Consider the following 23,572-nt stretch of genomic DNA (forward strand, 5'->3'; position numbering starts at 1 on the left):
AGCCAAACTAAAGACATAAAAAGTCCTTTTTAAAAGGCGCAGGTGGCATAATAAACAGCTATTAATCAAGGTGACCCAGAGCGCCAATTGGCATTCTTCCAATCAGTGGAGGCCATCTGCAACCCTTTAGATATCATTGTTTAGTATCAGATCCCAACTTATTGTTTTAAAAATGAATGTTTCACCGTGTTGTCTTGCTGTCACCAGGTTGCTACTTTCCAACAGTTTCCAACAGGCACAGCTGTTTCTTGTTACCAATCACAAGGAATATATGTTGAGGATTCATTTTAAGTAGATATTGAATCCAACAGCTTCACAATTGCTTAGCTTCATATCTTCAAGGAACACTCTACCTAGTTTTGGATTTTCTAAATTTTGTAAATTGACCCATTAGTCTTCAAATCCAGATTGGGTTTGCTTTCCAGCAAATAATGAAATTTTAGCTTTAAAGGGTTATTTGAAGAACTATTAGAGAAAATAAAACATGACTAGAATCCCCTTCTACAAATCCCTTTAAGAGTTTTCTCCTTATCTTTGCTTCCATCATCTCTTCTGTTGTACTATATTCTACGAATAAGTACAACCTACTCTAACTACAAAAGTTTAGAAAGAAGAAAATAGGTTTAAAAAAGTCTTAAAATAATCATCAATCTTTAAAATTAAAGCTCAAATGGGTGGTTTATTACTAACTTGATTTCCCCTTTTCTTTCACAGAAGGAGGAAATAACCTTCCTAAATATACAGTGATAACTTGCAAGGTTTATAGTTCAAATAAAGCCATCACTGTGGCTGCTATGTCAGGATAATCAGCTACATGTGGAATTATAGAGGTGTGCCCGTTTAAAACTTGATATATACTCCCCAAACACCTTCTCTAAATTCTGTATTACATTATCGGCAAACCAGTAGTGTTTGCCAGTACCCATTTGCCCTTCTCCTAACCACAAGCTACCAATTCTCTTAAACATGGCGTATCTGATTATTAAAAAAAAACCTGATGATTTATTTTATGTTTATAATAATCAGTGAGTGTACTTTTCAATATATATACTATCCATTTGAATTTATTTTTCAGTTGAATCATCTATTTTATATTTGTGTATATACCTAATGTTCTCACTAAAATTTCATTAAGTTAAGATTTATTGTCTCTGTTTTATCACATTAGGAGTCAAAGTATTTTTTAATATAGTGTATGAAAAATATGCATTTATTACTGGCTATTTACCAAAAGAATACAAAAACACTAATTTTAAATGGCATACGAACCCCTATGTTTATTGCAGTATTATTTACATTAGCCAAATTATGAAAGTAACCCAAGTGCCCATAAAGATGAATGGATAAAGGGGATGTGGGTGTGTATATATATATATATATATATATATATATATATATATATAATATTTATAAAAATCCTTGGACTTTATATTTATTATATAAAATGCTATATAATCTTTGACTTTATATTTATAACATAGAATATGTTTTACATAATATATGTATATATGCATGTGTGTGTATATATATATTTTATATATTTTATATATATATATGTATATATATATTATTCTGCCGTAAAGAAGAATCCTTGCTATTTGCAACAACATGGATGGAGCTTGAGAGTATAATGCTAAGTGAAACAAATCAGTCAGAAGAGGAGAAATACCATATGATTTCACTCATGTGGAAGTAAGAAACAAAACAAACAAAGGAATAAAAAATTGAGAGACAAACCAAGAAATAGACTCTTAACCATAGAGAACAAACTGATGGTTACCAGAGGGGAGATGGGTGGGCGGATGGGTGAAATGGGTGATGGGGATTAAAGAGGAGCACACTTAACATGATAAGCACTGAGTAATGTACAGAATTGTTGAATCACTCTATTGTACACCAGAAACTAATATATCACTTTATGTTAACTATACTGGAATTAACATTAAAAACTTAATAATTTTTTAAATAGGCATGTAATAAAAGAACAAATGAACAGAAGTTCTATTATTAGTCTAATTCAAAATCACCTCTAAATTTTATAGGAAGCACTATTACTTGACTCTTAAATACATATTATTTGTGATTTTTGTCAATATATATGTTTTTTTGCAGAGCAATGATCATGTGCTTTATTTAAGTTTAAACACAAAAAAGTCACACTGTGCATTAAAACATATTATAGACAATAAGGATCTGACATCAAGATGTCCACTTTTTTGTTATTGTTATATAAAGAATGGTATGATGACTGGAGAAGACAAATTTCCGCTTGTGTCATTCTGTTTCTTTTTCATGGTCAAAGGCAAGGCAAAACATCAAGGAGCAGTCAAAAGAATAAAATTCTTTTTTAAATTGATTTTAAATTTAAGTAGAGTTGACACACAATATTACATTAGTTTCAGGTATACAGCATAGTGATTCTATTTCTCTACATGTTATACGATACTCACCAAAATGTATCTACCATCTGTCACCACACAACTCCATTAAAATATCACTGACTATATTCCTTATGCTGTACCTTTTATTTCTGTGAATTATTCATCCCATAACTGAAAAGCTAGATCCCCTTTATCCTTTCTGCCATTTCCCCACCCCTTCTCTCTGGCAACCCTCAGTGTGTTCTCTATATTTAGAGGTCTGACTTTTATTTGTTTATTTATTCATTTATTTTGTGTTTTAGATTCCACATATGAGTGAATTCATATGGCATTAAGACAATAAAAATCTTAAATCCAACTTATAGTGCTTTGCACTTCTGCTCTCAGAGCTTAAATGAGATGGTACTAATTTTGGTAGCTTGTACAGGGTAGGATAAAAATTATAACACCACTACTAAAATTTAAACAAAAGTTTAAAGACTGTTGGATTGGTTATGAGATTCCATAATTCCCAAAGAAATTCTTGAATGAATAAGTTGGGTTTAAATAAATCCAGGCACAATGGGAAATGGCTCCTGAAATAAGTGGCTGTGACTCTAAATTGTTTTTAAATGGTCTGATTAAAATAATTGTCCTGAAAATTTCAGAAGGTGCACATTATTTTATCTATATGTAATCACTTGATAATTAGTGTGATAGGAAAATTCTTCTTCTATAATCAACCCTTGAATCCTCAGTTCCTCTTACTAGTAGTACACATTGCATCCCATAGTGATGGTTTGTAGGAAGGCAGGAATCATCAGAATCAAAATAAAGTTCGATCTGGCTGGCTGAATTTCCCTGGGTTTTATTGGTCCAGGGAAAAACCTCATGTTTGATAAAAATTTATGCACCACTCTCAGCCCAAAACAGAGGGCTATTTTCCAATGTTTATAAACTCCACAATTATGATATTTCCCCACGTCTCCACCCACTGTTTCTAACTAGTCCTCCTATATAACTGAACACTGTTCCCTTTTATCTAAGATGATTTATCTCATTCTCCAATGTTTCTATAATGCCAAGGCACTTTTCTTTGCCCTGTGTTTACCCACATGGAGAAGAATTTACCTACTTTAGATTCTCTCTTTTGCTTTTAGGGGCAGATCTAGATTTATAGACCTGAAGTTTTACAACTTCTTAAGTTTCTTTAAGAAAAGGAATACAGGGATCCCTGGGTGGCGCAGTGGTTTGGCGCTTGCCTTTGGCCCAGGGCGCGATCCTGGAGACCCGGGATTGAATCCCACGTCGGGCTCCCGGTGCATGGAGCCTGCTTCTTTCTCTGCCTCTCTCTCATTCTCTCTCTCTCTCTGGCTATCATAAATAAATAAAAATTAAAAAAAAAAGAAAAGGAATACAATATCATGGCTACGAAAGAAAACATACAAATAATTATGTAAAATGAAAACAAATGATCTAATTTTAAAAATCTGACAAGTGACAGAACCATTACAATATCCAGGAAAACAGCATAATATTTCATCAATAAAGTACCTGCCAAATCTCATACTGTTCACATTGATTCATTGGTAGATATGCATAGGAACTTTTTCCAGGAACACTTTGCTTCACTTGAGGTCATTTCACTCCACCATGGTAATTTTGCCAGCTTCTTATCTAGAATCACTAGACTTCCTCAGAATAAGTTGTAATCAAAGACTTTAAGATATTATCCAACTCACTGGGATGTATGAAACACAGTTTCACACAGAGGTGAACCCATTGCAGGAAGCACAGGATTTCAGGATAAATTTACAGGATAAATTTGATTTCATGATATTTCCATTAAAGACAAAATAAAGTTTTTTTATAATTACATATTTTTCATCATTGGATAGACTCCTAGCAGAGAGGAGCTTCCGTATTAACTGGATCACCATGTGAATTGAATCCTCTGCTCAAAAGTCTGACTCTGGATGATTATGGAATTTTCCATGTGCTAGCTTTTCTTTTTGTCCATTTCAAACACTGTTCCTCTTTCTGACCTCATATTCCCTGTTTTCAGAATATAGATTCATATTTCAACCAGACCTCTGAACCTGTACCTTCAGGTCATGATACCAAATAAGTTGACACAGTGAGCAGTGAAGTTCTGGTCCCATCTCCATTTCTCAGCTCAGACCAGTCCTGCAGGTTCCCTATGTCTTTAGTTATTTATGTGTAAGATGAAAAGACTAGTCTAACTGTTCTTTAATGTCAGTCATGCTAGTATTAAAATTTCTAAAAAAAAAATGGGAAGAGGAAAATTATTAGGGGACCAGCAAGCAGTTATTTAGCCAAATTAGATATAGTGAGATGGAAAGAAAACAGGTAAGAGGGAAGGGCATTAGAAAAAGGGAATGCACATAAGCAGCTGAACAAAGGTTGGGGCAGAGGCATGAGTTCATATGTGATGACCCAAAGATAAAGGATAAAGATATAAGATGAAAAAGGTAGACCTAGCAATTTCAAGGGGAAACTGATTGGATAGCAGTAGGACAAGGCAAATGAGAAGGCCTGGGATCTCTAACTAAATCCGAAAGTAAGAATAGCAAATTACCCCAGAATAAATGGCAATATTTTCATATGAGGAAAAGATGCCAAGGTCAACAGTCAAGGCATGCTATCCAGAAGGTATGATAGCAGACACAGATGAAAGCCCAGTAGCCTTCCTAGCCCTAAGGGCTTCCATTTGTGTCTCTGGAGTTCTGATGAACAATCAGAATGTGAGCACCCAGAGCACACAGGGTCAAGTTATGTACAGTGACAGATGCTATAGTCAGCATTGGAAAAAATCAGTCCGTAGACAAACTGGGGATTATGAGTAAGGTTTCAGTCTTTGGAAAAATGGATGCAAAATGCAACTGAAACCCAGTACAAGTATCATCTGGAGACTGAGCCTCAAGAGTCCTATCTATAAAACAGTAAGAAAAGCACAAATCAACCAATGACATGTTAGACATTCTCATTGAACATACTGATTATGAAGTCTGACTGCCTGACTTTAAATCCACATATGTAATGCATTAACTGGATGACATGCGGTGAGGCACTAACTCCTCTGAGCCTGCTTTCCTCATAGGGAAACTGAGGATCATGAGAGTGAATTGGTTATGCGGATTATATGAGATTATATGAGTACATAGATACCTTGCAGAATATGTGGTTTGGATGCTCTACAAATGTTACCCGTCATTATTGCTAATAGGATTGTTGTTGTCACTGCTGCTATCTAAATATTTTTGATTAAAAAAAATATAGATGTAGGAGAGCAGGCTATACTTTATATGTGGACAGCTCCCAAGGATGGAAACACTGATTGGTAAAGAGAGAGTAATAGAGATTATAAGGAGGAGCAATACCTAGGCAAGATCCCATCTCCAGCCACAAGGTAAGTTCAGTAGAGGACGTCAGGTGGAAAGATTGAAATGCAAGAGCTCACATAGGCCCATTTATAGAGATTCTGTGCTTTAGAAATTGTCCTAATAGCTTCAAATACATTTATTCTTTCATGCCACCCTTGGGCATTAGCATTCACATTTCTGGTTTATGTATTTTATAGGAAACCAAACCTCAGAGAGGTTGTATAGATAGCTTCCTTATAAAGGAAGAATATATGCTGGCACATGGACCAAGGGATCCAAGACATCAGGGGGTTACAGCGACACTGGGAGAGCTAAGAGAATCAGCTGATAAACCAGTAGCCAAGAGAAGTGTGTGGAAAAAGTGTAGCAGTTTAGTATAGAAGTTTAGAGGCACATACTTGACCCAAACCACTTCAGTGCATGGCCTACCTTTAATATTTATTGTCCCTGTGACTTTAGGAAAGTCACAAAATTCCTCTGAGCCTCAATTTCCTCATCTGTAAAATGAACCTAAAAATAGTATTTCACTGGACATTTTGAAGTGTAGAGGAGGTGATATGTACTAGAGAGTGCCCAAAATATAGTATATGTTAGCTTACTTTCCAAATTCACTGCTGCTTTTTATAAGGATTCTTAATATTTTGAATCACAAGCAAGTAAGTATCTCCAAAATATGTTTGGGGGAAGAAAAATAAGTGCTAAAAATTTTGATTTTTCCAAGTAAGGGCATGTTCAAGTAATTAACTTCCATCTACCGTCATCATCATTTCATAAGACGAATGATATTGTAACACAGAGAACTTAAAAGACATTATCTCAAAATAAAAGAAAATCCATTAAATGAATCAAATCAACGTAATGGAAAACTCTGAGGTGCCTTATTTTTCTTTTTCTCAGACATGTGAAACCAGCACAGACTAGTTCACGAGGCACTGCCCAGCAGATCATTGGGCCATGCAAGTAGAAATAGATCCTCTGTGAAATTCCACATTTGGAACACTAAGTACGGTTCTTGGTATCTCTCTGGAGGACAGAAAAAGCAATAAGAGCAGGATCAGACCTTCCTCATAAAAATTTCAAAGGATCCGATTGTGAAATAAGAAATTTGAGGCTCAGGTATACTAGGAATAATTAAACAGTGTCCACCTAAAGATGGTGGAATTTTGGATGTCACTGTGCTCATTAACACTGGACCATATTTCTGCCAAGAAAGCTATAAGTCAGCTTTAGGAAAGCCAAACTCCTAAGAATTGGATTGTTCCCTATAGATACCACATGAGAGACTCTTTAGAGAATATTCAATAGGAGAAGAACACAAATGTATTTGGATAGAAGTCCTTAGATCTCTGAGTGGGAGAATGATTTTTTTAAGGCATAATTGTCGAGTTGTTTAGCTTTACAAAGGACCTAAGGGACATAGGACACATTAAAGCTCCTTTTCTAGTATATCCCAAAACCAGCGTGGGAGCATTCCAAAGTTGGCTTTGAATTGTTTATGTTGAGAGACGAATATCTAGGGGGCAATAGTTCCAAGCACTAAATGATACCAGAGTTTAGCAGAGAATATGCCTTAGCAGAGGGAAATGAAAACGGTATGTTATTACAATGACAAAGAAATTAACTCCGTGAGCTGTCCCTTTGTAAAACATACTCTTTTTCTTTCCCAAATGTCGCTAAAATCCTACCTGCCAATGTTGTATAGGATAACTTCTCATTCTTCCTTATTTCATGTGAAAACAAAGGCACAGGATGATGTTTACCAACGTCAGTAACTACTACTGTTATTAGTTTGCCTACTATTTCCATACAATGATGCACGATCTTTAAAACTACGTCAGGAATGAATAGTACATATATGATCGTGTGAATCAAACATAGGAAAATAAATCCTTACAACCAGTTTAAGTATAAAGTAGTGTGGCCTAAGACATGCTTTAATTCTCTTTCAAAGATATTTGGAAACAGGCCCTCAAAGTGGTTATAGGCAAATCAAAACTCAAATGACAATTAATTTGTACAAAAACATTTATCGATGGTCTATTCTATGTTGAGTAGGAATTGTGGAGTCACATCACTTAAAAACAAAACATAGTTTCAGCTCTCAGGGACAATCACACTATACATTTTTTTAAACAGAAATATGCAAGAAAATATTAATTTGGATCAATGCATGACCAGACAACTACAAGTACAGAGAAGATGGATCATAAGTCAGGTCAGAATGGGATAGATAATCAGGAAAGTCTTTTAAGAAATCGTGTCCGAGCTGATTACTGTATGGGACAGGGAAAATCCCATATTATATTACAGGCAGACGGCACATCAAGTGCAAAACCTCAGAGAAAAAAAGCTTAGTACTTTCAGAAAACAAAAAAAAAAAAAAAAACCACCCCAGCAGTATTTCAGTATTCACTTAGAGAAGAACATATGACTGGGGTTGTAAGAAAAGAGTTGATAGGAAGGTAAATGCTGGATCATGAAAGACTGGGGGAAGCTGAATCTGTCCTGAGGATAGTGGGTACCTGCTTGCGTGCCATTGGTCCCATCTGGGCATCAGTCTCACAAGGCCAAATTTATACTTGGAAGAAAATATGAAGGATCTTATTTTTTGAAAGGGTTGGTAAGGCTCAGAGAACAGAGACGTAAGGCTCATTGAGATAAAGGTCTCAGAAATGCAGCAGAAGGCCAGGCTACTAGGAACAAAAGGTGTCTAATAAGTCACTCCAGGCATCAAACAAAACCTCATATAATTTGATATGTGATTTAGTCCATTCGGGTTGCTATAACAAAATACCACTGACGAGGTAGCTCATAAACAATGAAAATTGGTTTCTGACACTTCTGGAAGCCGGGAACTCTGAGATCAAGGTGCCAGCATGGTCACATTCTGGTGAGAGCTCTGGTCCTGATTCATAGCCAGGGCCTTCTCATTGTCCTCGTGTGACAGAAGGGGGCTGGGGAGTGCTTCGGTTCTCTTTTAGAAGGACACTAGTTGCATTCGTGAGGCTCCACCTCAAGACCTAAGTACCTCACAGAGGCCCTACCTCCTCGTACTGTCACCTAGGTATTAGGATTTGAACACAGGGATTTGGGTGGAACACAAATATTCAAACCACAGCAATATATTATGTTGGTAACTGTACCATTATTTCTTGCACCAGTAATCCTTGGCAAACTTCAGCAACATAATGCTTGTTGGAAGTGGAACTTTGAGTGAAGGTGGTTAAGAAGAAGTAATTGTGTCTGGTTAAAGTGAACCTAGGGTGAGAAAACAGAACAGCTTAGGTAAAGTATGAGACACCCCAGCAAGAGTGACCAAGAAAACAGGAGCTTAAGAACCTTGCAAAAATGTTAATGGGAGATATTGGTTAGAACTCAGGTGCAAGACCGGAACATTTTATTTTTGGGGTTTTTGTTTGCTTGCTCACTGTAAACAATAGAGCAAGTGAAAGCTGTGGACAAAACCAAGCTTCTGAACGATGAGTTTGGGAATCACGTGTAGGATGGATAGAAAGGGGAAAAAATTAGTGAATGGACAGAGAGTTAGGAGGCAATTACAAGAATCATGGAGATAAGTTTTGACAGGGAGAATTTCCAGGACCTGAAGTTTGGCTGTAGGAGACCCAATAAAGTGATGTCAGGTATGACTCCCTAATAGTACTGCCAGTTGAAATCAAGAATTTAGGATACTGACTTTGGCGCAGTGAGGACCTGATGATACAGGGGTAATGGGTCCTCCTTTGGATGAATTGCCTTTTAAGAGTCAGTCGGAAATCCAGAAAATGAGCACACATGCCAACAAAGATCAAACCTCAGATGGGTTAAGGTGAGGCATCTTGGATCAATGAACACCGATGTAATGGTTCATCTGAAGGAGAATGGTGAACAAATGTGGCACGGCTGGAAGAGTAGGGTGTGTGTCTGGGCAAAGTGCATACCAGTGGAGGAGAATGAGTAAGATGTAAATAAGAAAAGACCGACCAATCTCTTCCTAACTAGAATCAACAGAGCATGCTATGCAGTGCGGGAGATGAAGCCCAATTCCATAGAAGTAGACTTCTCTGTAGAAAAATGTCTGATGGAAGACAAGAGGCAATTCACACTTCATGGCTTGTGCAGCTTGGCATAACTGAACGTAAGTAGCAACTGATAACTATTACGTAATGATTGCCTTAAAGTAGAGAAAGAAGGGAAAGAGAAATAGAGGAAGGGGGTGGGGACAAGGAAAGAAGAGAAGACAGGAAAGCTAACATTCTCCTTTCTAGGAACATAAAGAGGGGGTAAAGACTCCCCAATGCCCTTATGGCAGAAAAGGAGCGAGGCTCAGTATTTCCTTCCCAGCTTCCCTATGCTGCTTGTGTAGGAGCACTAAACTTGCTTAAAGGCAAACATGTCAAATAGTTTTAAATCTTAAAATATCTCTCTCTACATATATCACCCCAGGGCTTCCCCTTCCCACAGCAAGATTAATAATGTCCCCAAAATGCTTCCTTAGTATGATTCAGCTTAGATTCAACCCAGATTCCCCATGCCCAGGCTCCCTTTAAGTCTTGCATTTCATACAAGAGGAAACAAATGGTCAGTGAAAATAAGAAAGTATCTCAAAGCTGGACAGGGAGTGAGCCAGTGGGTGAACCGATCTTTAGCCCCCTTCTCTACCTTCAGTCTGCTTGATTCCTGGGGTTAGAATTTTCTATCATATTTTGAGTTGATTAACTGAAAGTGTCTTGTAGTGAGGCCACGGATCACAGACCTGTCTGACCAAGACAATAAGGACTCTGGGCCACAAAAAAGTAATATGTACCAAGCACATGTGTAATGGGAGATATTATTTTCAATTAAACTAAACTATTCTTGATTTTTAAAAGAAAGGATCTTGGGAGACTTGATTTCAGTTTGAACCCAACTCTGAAGTCTATACTCTTCCCACTCTTGAGTCGTTGAAGCGCTTGTCATGCATCATGAAGGGACTGAATTCGATGAGCACTTTATAAATGGATGACTGCATTTTTTCAAAAAGACTACGTTTCTAAGATTTTATTATTTTACAAGCTTTCTCAAGCATTTGTTAATCTGGTGCCTTAGAGGTTGTGATTTCCTTTGAAAGAAGAAAGACTTAAAAGGCCAATATATATGCAATTTGGGAAGAGATGTGATGATTGATTATTTCCCTGAGTGTAGTGGAGATTAAAGGTTGAAAATTCTCAGTTTATTATGGCTTCCGTGGCTTTTATTTACTATGTCCTCTTCCTTACTACCTATCCACATGCACTACTATCCAGATGATAGTAGGAATATATTCAATGGATATGCTGATAAATTATCATGTTGAAGTGCTGCAGTGATGGCACCAATGAATCCTCTTCCTTTTCTCCATGTTGTTGTATAGTTCCCAGACACATTGGTCTTGGGCTTGTGGTCAGATGACTTGCTGTAAAACTAGTGGGATATCAGCAAAGATGCCATAAGCAGAGGTTTGCATAGAATTTTCACCTTGGGTCTTGCGCACCTAGAATGCTGTCAGCATATGAAAAAGACAGGCTAGGACCAAATTGTTGGAGACAAATGGCCCAGCCCACAGCTAGCACCAACATGTGAATGAGGCCATTTTTTATCACCTACTCCAGCCACATTGTCCAACCCAAGCATACTGGCAAGCAGAGAGACAGAATTTTGAGTAAACTATAAACTATATGGTTCTTGTTTTAAACTATTACGTTTTGAAGTGATTTGTTAGATACCGCACACTTGTTACAATTACATGGTCCCATATGGCTGTACTATGTTATTCTTGTTTCTTTTTGTGTTTCACTCCTTCACCATAGAGAGGTAAAACACATTCCCTACAATAAGGACTATATGTTTCTTAAAACATAAATAAATTTCATATTAATCTATTAATTTTAATAAATATATTAATTTTCATTTTCCCACCACCAATAATCTCTAGCCTATTTCAATTTACTTGCATCATACACTACTTACTTTAGTTTGCTATGTCTAGCAAAGTGAGGTTATTGCGATTTGATGTGTATTTTCCCTGGAATAAATTGTATGTTTCAAATGAAAATGCCACACTATGTTAATAGGCATTTTTAGTTAAGATGCAGAATCTCCAAATGCAAGTGGAAACATTTGCAAATATGTTTTAGCCTAAAGTCTTGGTTTTGTGCCATTAAATTTGGTTTCTTGGATTTTCCTTATCTGCTTGATATTTTAAGAATTCTAGAAGACAAAGCCAGTATTATAATAAAGATGGTAAGACTTGTTTGTAAAATATTCCACATTCAATACACATTCAATAGATTGTACTGGGACTACCATGAGGACTCTATAAATAATACATTATATGCTAAAAAGAGAGAGAACAAATTAATATTCAAATAGTTTACGGCATATTTTAATATAATGTATCCAAAATTATCAGTATATGCTATGCCTATGAATAACAAAAATTACAGAAAAGCCAAAACCGTGCTCTATTTCCAACTCTTAACTCTTCAGTAGATGGTATATATCATGAAAGTGTTGTAAGCACTCTGGTTTTTCTCCTTTTGGTCTTGTCTCTGTTCCGTTATTGATGTCTATAAGATCCTAAGTAGGTTAGGCAAGGATGGGAGATGAGGCTCATATTGCTCATTATTGTCCAATAATTCTTAGGAAAACAATTGAAGAGCTATAGTGTGTTTATTTAGGGGATTATTTGGGAGTCAAATTCATCACTTTATCTTTGTCATACAACCAGTTGTACGCAGGGTCACCTTTGCTGACTGCACAGCCTTGGTTAATTGAGACTACTGATGTCCTAAAATCCCTAGATAATATGACAACCAACCCAACACGTATACCTATTACTCTCTAATTTCTTACATTTCCTTACTCAGATCTGGTCCAAGTGAATATAAAATGTCATCAGTGTTCATCCCTGAATTTACAAAATTCTTCTTTTCCTCTGCATTAGTGTTTCAAGATGAAGTGTGAGGAAATAATGGGGCTATTCCTGGAGAAATTAATTTACTCATTCAAAATCCATTGAGTGCCTATTATATGTAATATTATAGGGGTTAATAATGAAAAGCAAATGCAAATTAGAGCCCCTACATAAAAGAAGCTTATATTCAAGCAGAGATAGTCACTGTAAGCTTGTGTAATTACATTTTAATGAAGAATTACTTTGAGTTGTGTGAGCATTTTGGAGAGACAGTTACCTATCACATCAGCAGCCCATGATTTACATATGACAGTTCCAAAAGTCAGTCTACTTTGAGCAGTCTAGGATAAATAAAAGCGAAAAATGTCATAATTTTTAGTTGAAAAACGAAGCTTATCTTTTAAATGAATAGTTAAAGCAACTTGAAAACTGAAGAAATACAAAGTCCAGGGTGTAAGCTCTATGAGGTTTTATTGTTTTATTTACTGATGTACATCTAGAACTTGGCACAATGCCTGGCACATAGTAGGTGTTAAGGCAGTATTTTATGTTGGAGAATTAATGAATAAAAGATAATGAAATTTTCCTATTTATCTGGTGTTCCATGAAGTAGAACTAATCTACATACGTATCATTGTTACTTACAGCTGTTCTTTATAGAATCCTAGAATCTTCTTATATAACAATTCTTTTATTCTTATAATAAGAATTATAGATAATATTCTTATATGTTTATTATATGGGATTTAAAGAATTTATTATTTCCTAACTACAAATGTATGAGGAAGGACTAACATTTCATATGAGGACATCAAGGCTACCGAGGTTAAATAGTTGCCAAATCTCTCATATCCAAGACACATCAGAGCTGAGCTATAAACCAACATTTGATTTGGAGACCCACCGCCTTTCTGCTAAACCAGAGTTCTTTCACAGAAAGAACAAAATATAGTTTTACCTATATGTCATTTCAATACCTTGTGAATGTCAAGGTTATTATCACTGCCTATGAAAATGCTTAAAAGATCAGAAGTTAGAAATGGAAAACAAAAACACAAGGAAAAAAAAAAACCCTCATACCTTTCCTAGCTATATGACATAGCACTTAGTCCTAAGACTAGAAATAGCTCTTTTGCATAGAGGGCTGAACACAGGAAGTAACACTGCATCTTACTTTGCAGAAAATAACCTTTCAAGAACAAATGTATCTTCATGAATATATGAACTCTCTCACAAATAAATTCACCTCTCAGTTGTTTTTTCCTAAGTTAACAAATAGAATAAGTGCAATGCTTTCTAGAGAGATTGAAAGTCATACATTGAAGCCAACTTTTTCCTTTTGGACACATTTCAAAGCCAGTAAATATATATTATAAGCAAGAATAAAGTCAACACAATAAAAGTGACATTGAAGAGTCTTGAAAAATGAAAGGTAGCCAAGTGTTGCTAGGAGCAGGAAGTTTGGAATTCCATAGAAAGAGTATGTGCTGATTCACAGGACAAAGTTCCAAAGGTTAATAGTTATTGGGAGCTTATAAGCTATTTTGCCATAGAAGTCACCATAGAAGATGTAGCTAACTTAAGCCAGCCTAAAAAATCAAACTCGTCATTACGTATCATATAAATGAATAGAATTTTTGCATAAAAATGTATTCAGCTTTTCAAATTAGAATGTCTGTTACCCCAAATTTCTGAATTCCCCTAACTTCATTCCATCTGTGAAACAATTGTATTGGCAAGACTCCATTGTATCTTGTGCTCTGGAGCTGGCAAGGTGGGAGAGGATGGGCAAGAGGAATGAGATGAGGAACAGGAAGTAGAAGAAGGAAAAGAAATGCGGGAGAAGGAGGGCACTATTTTGAGTTGAGCTTTGAAGTTCTAGTTTTGAACTTGCCCAAACAACCTAGAGTTTAACGATGAAAATAATCAAAATCAAATTTGGAAAATAACCTTTGGAAAGGGATTGCTCATGAATAATTTAAAGTCCATGTGTAAACACGCAAATTTGTGTCTATATCTTATACATATACACTCACAAGTGCTTTTGTTCACTAAAATAAATAAAATAAAATAAATAAATAAATAAAATAAAATAAAATAAAATATAAAATAAAATAAAATAAAATATAAAATAAAATAAAATAAAATATAAAATAAAATAAAATAAAAATAATAGAGGACATGTAAATGCCATTTTGCATATCCTAAATTATTAAAAAGTTAACTTTGTCTTCTACCATCATTTCCTACTTGTCATTGAATTACATCTTTGAATGGAGAATCTGATGCAACAAAATTTATATAAAGAGAAACATTAGCTATAGGCCAACAAACTGGGTAGACTGTATTGCCTGGTGAAAGGGATTAATCCAGAGACAAAGTTTGTTTTTTAATTGTATATGTTTAAACATTATGATTTGAGATACATATACAGAGTGAAATAATTTCTACGGTCAAGCTAATTAACATATTCATTTTTCCCACATAGTTGTTTTTGTATGTATGTGCAGTGAGAGCGTCTGAAAGCTATTCTCTTAGCAAATTCCCCGTATTCAATACAGTGTTATGGATTGTAGTTCTCAGTATTACAGGCTATACCTTAGATCTCTGTACTTTTTTCGTTCTACATAGCTGCATCTTTGTAGCCTTTGTAGCGTCTACCCATCTGCCCCCTACACCCCCCTACATACCTCCCCACCCTCTATCTCCCCACCCCCCCACCTCTGGTTTATTTTAATTAGCATAATGTCTTCCAGTTCCATCCATGCTGTTGCAAATGGCAGGATCTCCTTCCTGGAGACAAAAATATTTCTGAGTGACAGTTTGCATGAAAAAATGACAGTTGTCCTCATACAAGCTACTTTTTAAGGGGATCCAGGAAAAAAAAAGAAACGTAGTTTCTTGATCTGAGGAAATCATCAACTACACTGTTTAAAGAATTTAGAAAACTGTGTTACCTCACTTGTTTATATAGTTCCTGTCATTGCTGCTGCTTTTGATGTGATGCAGATTATTGTTGTCTCCTTGTTATGTATGGAGAAACTGATAAAACAAAAAAGACCTGGTCACTTCTCTGTGGAAATAACAAAAAGACAGAGTTGGTGACTGTACTCCACTTTGCAATGCTATAATCTGAGCAAATGGGAAGATTCGTTTAAAGGATGAAGGAGACATTTGTAGCTAGAATTCATGTTAAAGAGAAGAACAGAAACAAGAAAGTGTAGACCCAATGTAGGACTTCTGGACTAGAAAGTGATAGAAACATGATGAGAAAGAATGCATTTCATGAATACATTAGTCAGCGGTGCCAAAGAGGACTAATAATTCTATGCTAAGGATATATTCTCAGGAACAAATCATATAGCAACGTGCCTAAACACAGTCATTATGTACATTATTTTCCCTTCAGTAAAAGGTGAACATATAGAGTGTGACCTTTCGTAAAATGTCTCAAAGTGGAGGGTCCTCAGTAGTGTCAGATGTACTAGAATTCAAGAAAAAGGCGGAAGCAACCAATGAGTTTAGGAATTAGAAGTTTAGTGATATTATTAATAAGAATTTTTAAGAAGATTTTATTTATTTATTCATGAGACACACACAGAGAGAGGCAGAAACATAGGCAGAGGGAGAAGTAGGCTCCTTGTGGGGAGTCCAATATGGGACTCGATCCCAGGCCTGAGATCACATCCTGAGCTGAAGGCAAATGCTCAACTGCTGAGCCACCCAGGTGTCCCAATAAGAAATTTCACACCAGAAATACCAGTAGAACTTCATCTGAAGTGAATTAAAGGTGAGTTATATGTGGCAGATATATATATCTACATATATCTATATATCTATATCTATCTATATCTCTATATCTATCTATATACATATATATGCATATATATATATATGTAAAGAGAATTCTAGAATTCAGGAGCTTCACTTTGAAGTGAATGAACTAGACATAAGTTCATGGGAAGGTTTGCTTATTTGTGATTATGATAGCTAGGAATTATTTTTACTATGTTATTCTTAAGCACTCCCTTCTTGCTATGTGTGTATGTACGTGATGTTCATAACTCCCCATACAGATACAACCCAAAGAGGACTTCACTAAGACACATTTTAATAAAACTATCAAAAGCCAAAGATAAAGAGAGAATTTTGAAAGCTGCAAAAAAACAAAAACAAACAAACAAACAAAAACCAAAAAAACCTAATCTCTTACAAAGGAAATCTATAAGGCCACTAGCAGATTTCTCAGCCAAAACTTTGCATGCCAGAAGAGAGTGGGATGCTATATTCAAAGTGCTGAAAGAAAAACTCTACTAGTCAAGAATGCTTGACTCTCCTTTAGAAATGGAGGAGAGAAAGAGGCTTTTCGAGACAAACAATTAGACCTGGCTTATAAAATACTGAAGAGCATTCACGCTGAAATTAATTAGTGACATGAAAATGTATGAAGGTGTAAAACTCACTAGCAAAGATACATATAGAATCAAATTCAGAATACTCTGATACTGTCATGGTGTCTTAAATCACTTAAGTATACAGATTAAAAGGCAGAGGTGTTAAAACTAGTAATAGCTACAATAATTTGTTAATGAACACAATATAAACAGATATGATCTATGATAACAAAAGCATAAAATGTGAAAGGGGGGAAAGGGTAGAGTTTTCGTATGTGATCAAAGTTAAGATCTAAGCTTAAAATAGAGTCTTATACCTGTAAGATGTTTTATGCCAGCTGCATGGTAACCACAAGGCAAAAACCTATAGTTGGTACAAAACAATAAAGAGAGAGGAATCAAAGCTAGTGAAAAGATACTCCATACCAATGAAAACCAAAAGAGAACAGAGGTAGCTACACTTAGACCAGACAAAATACACTGTAACTCAATAATTCATTATACAATGATAAAGGAGTCATTTATTAAAAGGATACAATAATTATACATGCACCAAGCATTGGGGTACCATGTTTATTAAGCAAATATGAACAGAGGCAAAGAGGAAATAGATAACAATGCAATAATAGTAGGAGACCTCAGTACCTTACTCTCAACAGAATATATCATCCAGACAGAAAAATCAATAAAGAGATACTGGGAGAAAATATTTATAAACCACATATCTGATAAAGGGTTAAATATTTAAAATACATAAGGAACTCATACAACTGAATAGCAAAAAAAGAATAATCCAATTTAAATATCACAAACCATGGGAGACTCCTAACGCTGGGAAAAAAAACAAAGGGCTGCAGAAGGGAGGAGAGTGGGGGGATGGGGTAACTGGGTGACGGCACTGAGGAGGGCACTTGATGAGAGGAGCACTGGGTGTTATACTACATGTTGGAAAATTGAATTTAAATAAAATACATACATACATACATACATAAATACATAAGGAAATGAAATGAATAAACTTTTCTCCCAAGAAGATATACAAATAGCCAAAAGCTATATGAAAAGGTGCTCAACATCAATAATAATCAGGGAATCACAAATCAAAACTACCTAATACCCCTTAGGATGGCTGTTATCAAAAATAATAGATAACTAATGTTGGTGATGATGTTGAGAAAAGGAAACCTTTGCTCATCATTACAAGAAATGTAAATTGGTACAACCATTATAGAAAACAGTATTCCTTGAGAAATTAAAAATAGGACTACCAAAAAATCCAACAATCCCATCTCTGGATAAATATATTGGATCGATATTTGCACATTAATGTTTGCTGCAACATTATTCACAATAACAAGATACAGAACTAACCTAAATAAACTCATAAAAACAAGAAGGTTATTGCCAAGGGTTTGGGGGAAATGGGGAGATGCCCAGAAAAGATGATTATCTGTGATCAAGCTCTCCTATCAAGCAATAATGGTATTTATTATTTGCTTACCACTGGATCACTTATAGATGATTTGAATATTTCGTTTTATCAGAGAGCATAATTGGATTCATCTTAAACAGAGAAAATTGCTGAAGTGAAAGAGCAGGACTTTGAATTCTAAGACACAGCCCTAATCTGGTGAGTTTGCAAGTCCAGAGAAGCCACTCTAACTTCACTGATAAGTTTTTCAAACCTTAGCCCCAACACAACAACCAAGTTTGATCACATTTCAAGGGGAGAATCAAATGAGGAAATAGGACCAGAGCTTTTGGGCTGATGGAAGCGACTGGCTCCGGCTCATTGAACAGGGCCCACGGAAACCCAGGGAAGGATACAATTTTTTTCCAAAAGGGAAGCAGGTGTTGCTTCTAAGTTGCAACAATCATCAGGAAGTTTAATTTAAATTCATATCCCAACGTCGGCAAGATTTTTCTCCTAATAGGCAATCACTTGACAAAGAAGCGGAGTAGTTTAAGTTGAAATTTTCCTGGGATTCAATATCAATATTGCCTACAGATTGGTGAGAATTGCTGGGAGCTTAAGGTAAAAAAGAACATTGCATTTTTTAGTATATCACAGCCTCAAGTTCTCTCTGGTTGTCATTTAAAAGTTGGAAAAGAATGAAGGCACTTTTTTTACTGTTCTATAGCAAATAATAGTGACTTAGTGATTAAAATCTGTGCTGTCTCAGAAATTCATATTTTCTCAATTGAGGGTCTATGAACTCAATGCTTTAGTTAAAAATATGTGATTATAAAAAAATAAACTATGAGAGAAACAGTGACAGTAAAATCTATGAAAAGCGTTTTTATCGTCAGAGCTTAAAAGAGTGCAGAACTTGCTTCTACAACATAAAAGTGCAGAAATTACAGGAACATAGTTTGATTTCTGATAAAACTTCTATTCATGTTCTCCTGGGATGTTAGGTTTTGGGACTTAATTCCATTGCATTCGGAAGCGAGGTGTTTCCCTCGCCAACAAGAAGCAGTTCTCAGTCAACAGGCAGGGTGTCTGGAAATTGGATTCAATTCAGACACTATCCACCTGGGGTAGCGTCACACTCCACAAGTTAAAGTTTTAGTCTCATAAGACAACTTACTCCCTCACCCCCACTTCACCTGCCAGTCACATGTTTGTTACCTGTGGGTCTGCCCACCAGCTGCAGATTGGAGGGTCCTCCAATCCCCTTCAACTCAGAATGCCAGTTGCCAGTCCAGGTTCTTGTCTGTACCTCTGAACCTTGGGTTCGATTAATTTGCTGGAGTGGAAACTCCGAGAAACACCTTACTTACTAGGACACCTGTTTATTGCAAAAGGATATAACACAAGAACAGCCAGATGGAAGAGATGCATAGGGCAAAGTATGGGGGAAGGGAACAGAGCTTCCATCCTCTCTCTGAACCACGCCCCTTGACTATCCACAAGTTCACCAACCTACAAGCTCTCAGAATTTAGTCATTTGGGTCTTTACGGAAGCTTCATTGCGTAGGCATGATTCATTAAAGAAATGGTCACTGGTGATTGATTTAACCTCCAACCCCTCTCCTCTCCCAGGAAATCAGGGAGTGGGACTGAAAGCCCCACTATCCTTTGGCAAAGTTTGTGGCCAGTTTTGACTGTCACAACTTAAGGGCCTTGCCAGTATCTAGTGTGTCTGGGCCAGGGATGCTGCTAAACATCTTACAGTGCAAAGGATAGCCCTCTACAACAAAAAGTACCTCTCTCAAAATGCTCTGTAGTCTTCCTCCACTTGTAATAGTCTTTAAAAAACACAAGATAAACCAGGCTCCAGGCCTTCATAAGATTCCCATCAACTGAGAAGAAACCCAGTACTCCTTACTGTGTTGACACAAAGTCTACAAAGCCTTGTATGACTTGGCCTCTGACTATGTCTGTGAAATGTCTTCCTCATTCAGCCACACAAGCCTTCATTAAGAGATCCTCACCCTTTGGTTTTCTTTTCTTTTCTTTTCTTTTAAGATTTTATTTATTTATTCATGAGAGACACACACACACAGAGAGAGAGAGAGAGAGAGAGAGGCAGAGAAACAGGCAGAGGGAGCAGCAGGCTCCATGTAGGGAGCCCAACGTGGGACTTGATCCTGGGACTCCAGGATCATGCCCTGGGCCGAAGGCAGGTGCTAATCTGCTGAGCCACCCAGGGATCCCACCCTTTGGTTTTCTACATAAGGGCCTTACATATCTAAATTCTAGCATTTAGAATGTTTTACTTCCAGGTATTCACTTGGCTACCTCGCTTCATCCTGACATCAAGAGTCACCTTTCCTGAATAAATAGCATCTCACCCATTCAACTGTGGCCCAATAGAACTATTATTTCAAGCAGGCACCGATCAACATGTGCAACTCTGTAACTGATAACTGCCCAATCAGCAACCCCTGTGGCTCAAATTTTGCCTTTTTGCAGGTTGGTTTTCATTCAGGCGGTATTGTCTTTTCATCTGCATGGATAATGTTTTACTTCGCAGACACCATTATATTTTGTAATGATTGTTTGTAGAACTTGGCAACCCAAAACGATATTATTGTTCTCTAGATAGAATTTATGTCAGCTTCTATTAACACTTTGTTAACACTTTCAATGCAAGATCATCTTTATCCAATTTCAGAGACTGAAATGATTTGAAGTTTCCTTCTAGTTCATGTGTGCTTTGGGGGGAGGTAGTGTATCCAACCCAAGTAAGTTTGCTCCATCAAGCCTTTCCCTACCAGAATAATATGGTCCAACAGATCTATGAAAATCTCTAATTCAATCTTTGAAGCCTTCCTCAGCTGTCCCATCTCTAACCCAAGAAATTGTTCTCTGGCTTAATCCTTCAGGATTGATCATAAAGGGAAAAGCCTGAAGTGGGAAAAAGCCAGCATTAAAGCTTATAGTGCCATCTAAACATTCTCTGATGAAACTAGACAGGAAGAGGGGCCAGAGTAATGAGCAACAACAATTTAACAGACCCTATTGTTGAAGGTGAATGAAGGAGATGATTGAATCAAAGGTCCCTGTGAGCAATTAGACTTGAAAGACATATAGTATAAAACATGGTGGAAACATTAATAGAGGGGGTATTTTTCTTTTCTTTTAGAAAAATTGGTTTGGCCTGTTCATTTAGGAATAATTCATTAGGTCAATGTATGTGTGTATAATATCTGCTACATGCCAGGCCCTAATCCAGGTAGATGAACAACTGTGATTGAGAGAAGCTCTTGCCTTTCAACTATGCAAATTCTATTGCGAAAGGCAGAAAAGTGGCAGAGAATTAGAAACCAGTGTCTATTGTACCATATAGTATGGTACATAGGGGGTTAATGGAATGTTACCACAGGGAAGGGGTGACTATCTCAAGAAGAACAAAAATGAAAGAAAAGTAGAAGTCAACTAGACCAAGGGTGGCTAGAACGTGTTTGGTAGCCAGAGAGGTGAGTGTTTTAGGCCTGAAATATTAGTGAAACCATGGCTTGTTTACCGCATGTATGGAACTGCGGTATGAGGTAGGTCGTGACAGGACAGAGTAGATTAAGAATCATGCTTGGAAAAAAAAAAAAAAGAAGAATCATGTTTGGACGTTATTTTGATGGCAGGTGAGGAATTAGTTTGGGTACCTGCTACCACCTGATCAGAAGTACATATGGCCTGTGGTTGTCCTTCAAGGGTAGGACATCTTTTTAGGACTAATGTTTATGGTATTGATAGGTTAGTCGTTCTCGTGTGACATGAACTATTTATTTAAAGTCTGAAATCGAAACTTTAAAAAAATTAAAAGTTTTAGGTATTTGCTTTTAGGACCTAAGAAAATGAGGATTGACTTTGAAATCCCACAAACCTTTGCTCAAATCTCAGCTCTGCTTCTGATATTGTGGATGTGAGCAAACCATTTAGCCTTGCAGACTGGGGTGTAATTTCTAACCTGACAGTTGTATCAGGCAAAGAGCTAAACTAGAGGGTGCCTGATGACAAGGAAATAAGCAAAAAATATAGATTCAGAAATTTGCCTTGGAGACTTCTAAGAAAGAGATAAAACATTTTTAAAAGTTACAAAGAAAAAAATGGGAAGAGGCAACACCAGCCAATAATTTTAAACATTGCATCTTTCCTTTTGACACTGCATGCTTCCTCTTAGGATTTCCCACATGACAGACAAACCTGGCAAGATATTACTGACTCTGCACTGTCTTACGATCTGCTTTGAAAGTCTAATATTTTACCTTTCAGTTTACCAGTTTTTATGCTATTACTTTTTATAATGCCCTATTTTTTTTAAAGGCTGGGAAAACCCCTATTGTTTTTTTTTAATTTTTATTTATTTATTTATGATAGTCACAGAGAGAGAGAGAGAGAGAGAGAGAGAGAGAGAGAGAGAGAGAGAGGGAGAAGCAGGCTCCATGCACCAGGAGCCTGACGTGGGATTCGATCCCGGGTCTCCAGGATCGCGCCCTGGGCCAAAGGCAGGCGCCAAACCGCTGCGCCACCCAGGGATCCCTATAATGCCCTATTAAGTACCTCCAGTCTCAGGAGATTATGATCTTCAGACCCTGAATGTTCAACATCACTTTGCAATCCATCACTCTTAATTCATTTGTAGATCATAATCCAGAATTGTCTAATTATTCAGAAAACTATAAAAGAAAAAGAGCTATAATATTAATATCATTCTTTCCAAACCTGCACAGACTGCCCCTTCCCAAGTCCTTCTTTCAGGCGCTTCAGATAACTATAACCAAGCAAAAATGGAATTCCACCTGCATATAACCACCTGCATATAATTAACCAAACATCATTTTTTATTTTATGATTCGTCCTCCTGTTGACAATAACTGAATTCAAGGGTTTAATTATAGCAATGTGCAAATTGAAACAAAGAGGCCGAAAACTAAAAATCCAAAGCAAAACAAAAGATATTTCTTCCATGGTTCATTGCTATTGCTCTACTATGAAGCAATTTCAGATGAATTGCATACCATGGAGTATTTATTTAT

Source organism: Nyctereutes procyonoides, unplaced genomic scaffold (assembly GCF_905146905.1).
Source record: "Nyctereutes procyonoides isolate TBG_1078 unplaced genomic scaffold, NYPRO_anot_genome, whole genome shotgun sequence".
Lineage (NCBI taxonomy): Eukaryota > Metazoa > Chordata > Mammalia > Carnivora > Canidae > Nyctereutes > Nyctereutes procyonoides.